Source organism: Leopardus geoffroyi, chromosome D2 (genome assembly GCF_018350155.1).
Source record: "Leopardus geoffroyi isolate Oge1 chromosome D2, O.geoffroyi_Oge1_pat1.0, whole genome shotgun sequence".
Lineage (NCBI taxonomy): Eukaryota > Metazoa > Chordata > Mammalia > Carnivora > Felidae > Leopardus > Leopardus geoffroyi.
The window spans coordinates 7,519,638-7,527,788 of record NC_059334.1 but is presented as its reverse complement, the minus strand read 5'-3'; the positions used below and the strand labels follow the sequence as shown (position 1 = coordinate 7,527,788).

At 41.0% G+C, this 8,151-nt stretch overlaps 1 non-coding gene across 1 annotated transcript; it reads left to right on the top strand.

The window, feature by feature from the left end:
* Positions 1 to 7,258: 7,258 nt before the first annotated feature.
* Positions 7,259 to 7,364, top strand: LOC123577639. Its single transcript, XR_006701980.1, has one exon. It is a non-coding gene; the product is annotated as a U6 spliceosomal RNA (small nuclear RNA).
* Positions 7,365 to 8,151: the final 787 nt, after the last annotated feature.

Here is an 8,151-nt window from a genome sequence, read left to right as displayed (position 1 = left end):
GGAGAAGGGCTACTTGGCAAATAGCCAGTTGTCTAGGGTGACTGGAAAGTAGGATGTGGGAAGATGAAAATGGAAAGATAAGAGCAGCCAGACCATGGACGTTTTTGTAGGCTATGCTAAGGATTGAAGAGTTTACCTGGAAGAAATACCCAAGCTTGTTTGTGTGCTAATGGGAACAATCCATCAAGTACAGTGGAAAAATTGCTGAACAAAGAGATGAGACGATTGAAAAAAAAAGTTTGTGACCACTAGAAGAGATAGCATTCAGGCCAATATGAAGAACTTGGTCTTTGAAATGAACTAAGTTTTCCCTTTCGTTGTAACCAAGAAAAGAATCCGAGAGCATGGGTACTGATTCTAGGAGGTTATTCGATTCTGTGGTAGGAATATGAGCACTAGCATGAAATTACTTAAATGCTGTCCATAAAATAGAAGTTTAGGTCATCAATCAAGGTTATGGAGGTCTAAAGAGTGAGAAGGTATGAAGTAGTCACCTTGGAGAATGAGAAAGTAAATTTGCCAGGAAAAAATAGGACTGCCGACTGGTGGGAATGTTTCAGTGGTGGCAGTCAATGCAGAGTGAAACCAGAAAGCGCAGTTGTGTTCTACCCTTTGATGTTCAGCTGCCGACACATAGACAGATAGATTGGAATTTGCCAGGCAAATGACTGAGAAACAAAGTGTCAAAGAAATCAAGAATGTGCTACAAAAGAATGATTATAATGAAGAACCATGAAATGGGTATGAATATATGTACGGATATAAGGGGAGAAATTAATAATAAAAAAAGTGGCAGGGTCAATAGTGGTGGTACAAGACAAAGTGAGTGCAAATATCGGAGTCATACAGGGTAGGAGGCTCAAAACCAGAGATTTGGGTGACTGACAATTAGAACTAACAGGATGATAATGGGAGCTGCTGGTTGAGGCAGAGGGGAGAAAACAACAGATAGAAGTGATTGGGTCCGGGAACTGTTGCATAGAAAACCTACCAGAAATCACGGCAGGATTAAGGGATGGGGGGAAACAGTAAGCAAGATACTGTAGTCCTCAGGGAAGAAGAGTAGATGACCAGGAAATTGCACCATGAAGGGGTTCGGATTGGAAAATCTAACGGTATAAACTTCAGAGGAGATGGACACGTGTGTGTGTGTGTGTTGTGTGTGTGCGCGTGTGTGCACATGCGTGCACACGTTCTTGTTTTTTGGTTTTCCGGACAAGAGAGGTAACAATGAGGAGCAAGATCCATCCCTATCCCATCATCCCACCCCTACAAAATCTTACAAAAGGAAAGGAAAGGTAAAATCAGCTTCCACCTTACATACACACACAATAGAATATTACTCAGCAATGGAAAAGAATGAAATCTTGCCGTTTGCAACAACGCGGATGGAACTAGAGTGTATTATACTAAGTGAAATAAGTCAGAGAAAGACAAATATCATATGATTTCACTCATATGTGGGATTTAAGAAACAAAACAGATGAGGGGCGCCCGAGCGGCTCAGTCGGATAGGCATCCGACTCTTGATTTCAGCTCAGGTCATGATCTTGCACTTTGTGGGTTTGAGCCCCATGTCAGGCTTCTCTGCTCCAAGCGGGGGAGCCTGCTTGAGATTCTCTCTCTCGGCCCCTCCCCCCATCTCAAGATAAATGAACATTGGAAAAAAGAAATGCAACAGATGAACATAGGGGAAGGGAAGGAATAAACAAGATAAAAACAGAGAGGGAGGCAAACCATAAGAGACTCTTAAATACAGAGAACAAACTGACGGGTGCTGGAGGGGAGGTGGGGGGGATGGGCTAAATGGGTGATGGTCATTGAGGACGGCACTTGTTGGGATGAGCACTGGGTGTTGTATGTAAATAATGAATCACTGGGTTCTACTCCCGAAACCAATACTACACTGTATGTTAACTAACTTAAATTTAAAGAAGTGAGGTTTTTTTAATAAAAAAAAAAAATCACCTCCCATTAGAGAAGACTACAGGGGAAGCTGTGCCTTTGGGGTACAGCCAGCTATAAGCTGTGGAGTACTAATACCAGTGAATATCATGAAATAGAAGAAATCACCAAGGAAGGCTGTTGGTATAGAAGAAAGGAAGAGGGAGAGGTTTTGAATCCTGGAGAACAGTGACATCAAAATCTTACCCCTAAGTTTTAAATATTATGTATGAAAATAACACGTGCATAATTTTAAATCTCAAACAATACTCGAAAGTTTATAATAAAAAAACCAGATTCCTACCTTTGCCCCTCTCCATGACTACAGTCTCCAGAGACAATGTCTCAATTGGACCCTCACCTTTTCTTGTTAATCTGTCTCTACATATTGAACTCCACATCATAGTTCTACCTCTTTATTCATCGATATCAGGTGTTAGGTATTAGCTGGTGACTTCCTAATGATGGCGGAGAAAGACTCAGCTCTTGCACAACTCACCTCTCTACCCCACCACACCACCCAACCAACATCTCAGCGATTTTTGGTGAAATCATTAATCGGTGTTTACACTTTAATAATGTATAGTAATGCTTCTGAGGAAACTGATAGTCATTTGTAAGCATAGATCCTATCTTATTCAACATTTCATTTTTCCTGGAGTTGATAATTACCCCATGTTTTCATTTGCTTGACACTCTAACGTGCCTCTGACACTCTGACATATTTTTTTTACAAAATTCTCCAGCATCTCTGTCACCTACCTACTGATCACTTTTTGCATGCACTCAAACACACTGGTTCCATTTTTTCCCTCCTGGAGACCTGAGTCCTCCCTGAGGACTCCACATTTCTGGTTCAATCTGGACTGGTTTTTCTCTAGGCCTGCTATGTAGCTTTTATTTTTAGGACTTCCCTTTGCTGCCCTCCCTCCCCTTTCCCAGATCCTGTGTCTTCCTGTTTCTTGGTTTACTTCTGCATTTTCATAGAACATATTCTCCCATACCTTGCCAGGAAAGTTGCATAGGAGATAAAGATTCTGAATCCCTAAATATCGGAAAATGTGTATATTCCACTACTATACTTGATTGATAACTTGATGAGGTCTAAAATATTTCTAAATAGACATATTGTCCTACATGTGATTCTTGAATGCATTTGTAACTAAGTTAATATGGTAAATGTTATAAATAGGAAAATGAGTGAACGAGATGTGAGGAAGTTGAGACAAGGGTAAATTTTTTTTTAACTTGATTTTAAAAAGACAGAGGAGAGGGGGATGGACAAAAAGGATGAAGGGAAGTGGGAGATACAGGCTTTCAGTTACGGAATGAATGAGTCATGAGAATAAAAGGCACAGCACAGGGACTCTAGCTAATGGTACTGTAATAGCGTCGTGTGGTGACAGATGGTAACCACACTTGTGGTGAACATAGCATGATGTATAGAGATATCGAATCACCAGGTGCCTGGGTGACCCCATTGGTTAAGCCTCAGACTCCTGATTTTGGCTCAGGTCATGATCTCATGGTTTGTGGGATCGAGCCCCACCTCAGGGATGCCTGCTTGGGATTCTCTCCCTCTCTCTCTGCTCCTCCCCTGCTCACATGCTCCCCCTCTCTCTCTTTCTCTCTAAATAAATAAATAAATAAATAAATAAATAAATAAATAAAACAAGCTTTTTAAAAAAGAGATGTCAAATCACTATGTTATACACCTGAAGCTAATGTAACATTGTGTATCAACTATACTTCAATAAAAAATTAAAAATTGATAAAAAAAAAAAAAAATAGAGGAGAGTGATACCTAAACAGAATGCAAGGTAGGGAAGGTTTTTTTCTTCCTTTGCAAAAAAAAAAAAAAAAAATTTAAGAATATTTAATAAACTCTTTAAGAAATGACCAAAGGAGATCGAAATGTCACAAATAAGATGAAAAAGAGGTAACTCAATAAAACATGGTCTAGGTCCTGGGGAAGAGAGGACTAAGAACATGGTAGAAAAGTCTGCCTTCAACAAGAGGAAGAGTACTTTTCGTTTTGCACCTCAGGGAGGCAGACTGAAGGAGGGAGAGGGCTGGGTGATGATGGAAGGACAGAAGTTGGGAGCCTTTGGTTCTCCAGTAAAAGATCAGGCCAAGGTAGGTCTGAGGGAGAGAAGGGGGGAAGGTGAGAGGGACAGAATGGGCAGACGGAGAAGTTTTGGGGAAGGGGAGAGAGCTGGGTGGAGGGGAGGGAAGGAGCAGTGATCGCGGGCAGTCCTGGGTTACAAAAATAGTCGCTACTCATCACCCAGGCCGCCGCTGCAGAATCCTAAGGGTCAGATGGCAGGCACATGAGATCAACACTTGACAGGCAGGGGCGGGTCTGCATGGGAGGTGCAGGACTGGAGAGAGAGCGCCTCTGCTCTCTTTGCGCCTAAGGAGTCCACTTCCCCACAAGTGGACCTCCCACCAGGAGATGGGGAGACGGGGTGGTTAAGGGCCTCCCGGCAGGTCTGCTTCAGTGACGAGCCCTGTGGAGCCGTTTCAGAATCATGCTGCACCAGGGGACACAAGGAAGTGAGAACACGCTTACCAACTTCACAGGCAAGGTGTTTTACAAAGGGTTTGTCGTCGTGTGTAGTTTTCTCTCGCAAGACGTGACTCACACAAGAGCACTGCAGAGTAAGTTTTGTAGCTTGCCGCACGCTCTGAAAAGTTGCACCTGCGGACCCTGCATTTTACAGACCAAGACCTTGGGGCACCGAATGGATAGGTAAGGAAGGCCACAGAGCTAGAAAATGCTGGCGATGAGCTGATGCAAAGCCTGAGTCTTAAACCATCATCCATTTTACCTGAAATACCCACACGCATTTTGTACGCTCTCATTCACTCAATTAGTACACACTGAACATTCTCTGCTTGAATCCGGGAATGGAGGAAAGTCCCCCGTGTCCTATGTCAGGCTTTCCTTTGGGCCGTTTCCCTCACCTACTACCACTGACAAATCCTGGGAGCAGAGCTGAAAGAACCTTAGCACTCACCCAAGTGCAGATGGAGAACCCAGGATAGCCCAGCTGCATAGCACACGCAGTCTTCTGTGAGGCTGTCTTCTCAAAACTGTGGCCCGGGTTCTGCTTGCAAACCTCAAAAAGTAAAATTAAAAGTAAATTTATGTTCTTCTTCAAGTTACTGTTCTTTTGTTGGAAACTCTGTTAGCTAGAACAGCACTGTCGAAAAGAAATACAACGTGAGCCATCTATGTAATTTTAAGCTCTCTAGTAGCCAGGTACTTTTTAAAAATACCGATGGAATTAATTTAATAATACCTAACATAGCCCAATGCATCCAAAACTTATCTTTTGTAACATGAAATTAATATGAAAATTACTGATGGGATACTTCACATTCTATTTTTCATATGAAGTCTTCAAAATCTGGTGTGTAACTTACACTGAGAGCAAATCGCAATTTAGACTAGTCCTAGTTTGAGTGGACTAGGTCCATTACTGAAGCCACTAGCCTCACATGGCTATTGATAGCCAATAGCCATGTGAGGCTAGTGGCTTCAGTAATGGACCTCACGGAGATAGGAAGTTATCCACCGTGAGGCAAACTGGCATCTCCAAAATCCCATTTGTCAACTCTGGTTACGCTCCATGGCATAAGAGAGCACAACTCCATCCCTTTCAGAGGCCTTAACTTCTTTAATATGACAGATATCAAGCGTAGGTCTAGAATCGAAGTCACTTGCCCAAGGGCAGCCACTGAGTTGGCGGAAAACCAGGATGAACACATTTTCAAGTGTCCCGACTCCTAATGCTATGATCTTCCCATAATGCCATGCTACTTCTTCATATGTGCCCCTCAGAGCTGCCATTTTCCCAACACCACATTTTGCATATGGTAGGTATTCTATAAATTTTCTTTTATGAGAAATTATATTATGTATAATTTCTTCATGTTTGATTTTCTGATCAAAAGCAACATGTGCCATTTTGTACAAGCAGTACCCACAGAAATTACTCTTCAACTGTCTTTATGTAGTTATTCAAATAGCTCAGTGTATATACCATGTGACACATTGTGTCACATGATCAGAAAGAAAAAACGATATTTGAGATGAACTCCTAGCCTTCACCACAACTGGCAATCACAGAATTATTTTGTAATCTTAAACTACCTGCTACGGAATATCCCACAGTCTTTTTCTGGGAATCAGAGTTACCCAGAATACATCCCTCTGGAGAGGCAAGGCAGTCTTTTCTCATTCCTACATGTCTGAACTCTCTCCCATTCCCCCACTGCTAGTGATTCTGAGACCTCATCTTCAAGTTCCTTCAGCACCCTGAAAATTAATTTGTTTGGACCTTTAGACAAATGTTTTCTAACTTGCTTCTCCCCAATCTAAGCTCTTACGCCAGTGACCCTCAAAGTGTGGCCTATGGCCCCAGTGGGATACTGAGACCCTTTTGGAAAAACAATTAACAGTATGTATTTTCGGTGATAACATTCAAGCTTTCAGGTAAAAATAAATATTTTAAATAACTTGTTTCTGCTACTATGAACTTGATAGCTTCCCAGTATTTAAAGACTTTTCTGCTGAGCTCAAGATGATATTAGCATATGTGCTTTTCCCTTTTTTACATTTACAATGAAATGTGTCCACATTTGGAAGATCTATACAAATCAGTGAGCCAATATGTTCCAAATAATCCATGCATGATGTTACAAAATTATACATCGGTAAAAGACCATTCAAAGAACAAGATAAAGCAACAGGTTTGAATTAAACAGAGCACAAAAAGTTCGATGAGGTTTCCCAATCCCACACTGCAACAACCTTTTTAAAAATTACAACTTGAGTTTGATGATATCAGGTAAGAATACCTACAACTATCTGAAAAGGCTCTTAAAATACTTCTCCCTTTCTAACTACCTATCTGTGTACAGAAGCTCTATTTTCTTTATATACTACAACCAAAACAACATATCACAACTGATTAAATGCAGAAGCATATGTGAAACTCCAGCTGTTTTCTATGAAGCCAAGTATTAATAGATACTTGGGGAAGAAACGTATTTTCTTTTTAAAGAAGCCATCCTCATCACCAAAGTTTTGTTTTGGAAAGCATAATTATCTTCATTAAAAAATGTTATTTATGTTAATACGTACTGAGTTTATTGTTATTTTTAATTAATAAATATTTCTCAGGTAATAATGTCTCGGATTTAATTTCGAATAGAGTAAAATATCAGTAACTATAAATAACCCACATAAACAAAAGCTCTTTGAGGTCCTCAAGAAATTTCAGGAGTTTAAAAGAATCCTGAGACTGTGCTCGCTTTGGCAACACATATACTAAAATTGGAACGATACAGAAAGATTAACATGGCCCCTGCACAAGGATGGCACGCAAATTCGTGAAGCATTCCATATTTTTAATAAACCCTCTTTGCGGCCAAAAAAGAAGAATCCTGAGACCAAAAAACGCGAGAACCACTGCTTTGACTACTATTCTACCCTTTGCTGCTTGAAGGCTATGCCCTTTTAAAATAACCTGAGCGGCGCCTGGGTGGCTCAGTCGGTCAAGCATTCGACTCTTGGTTTCTGCTCAGGTCGTGATTTCGTGGTTCGTGGGATCAAGCCCTGCATCAGGCTCTGCGCTGACAGTGTGGAGCCTGCTTGGGATTCTCTCCCTCTCTCTTTGCCCCTCCCCTGCTCATGCTCGTTCTCTCTCACACACAAAATAAACTTAAAAAAAAAAAAAAAACGAAACATGAAATTTCTCCTTTAGTTGCTATAGGAAGTAACATATGTAACACGTGGTTAGTGGCTTAGGCTTGGCGATCAGGCTGACCTGAACTTCAGTCCTGGCTCTGCCAACTTACTAGTTCTTCTAGGCTCAACGGTTACTGAACGTTTCTATACCTCGATTCCTCATGCATAAGATGGATATAACTGTGCTTCCTATAAGAATTAAATGGCAACACTTGTTAAACTCTTAAATCCAGAATTATCACCAGCATTACAAGAATTTACGCTACCTCTTAAGAGCAATATGGTGCTAATGTAACAATGGGAGGTATTCTAAAGCCTTGAAATTCTCTTCCTTCAGCAGGAAGTCATTTTTCCAAACATAATATACCAGTTCAATCTTACTCCAAATTCACCTTAATGATTTCTCATAACAGATTCCTAAGTACTAACAGCATTTTTTTTTTTTTGTT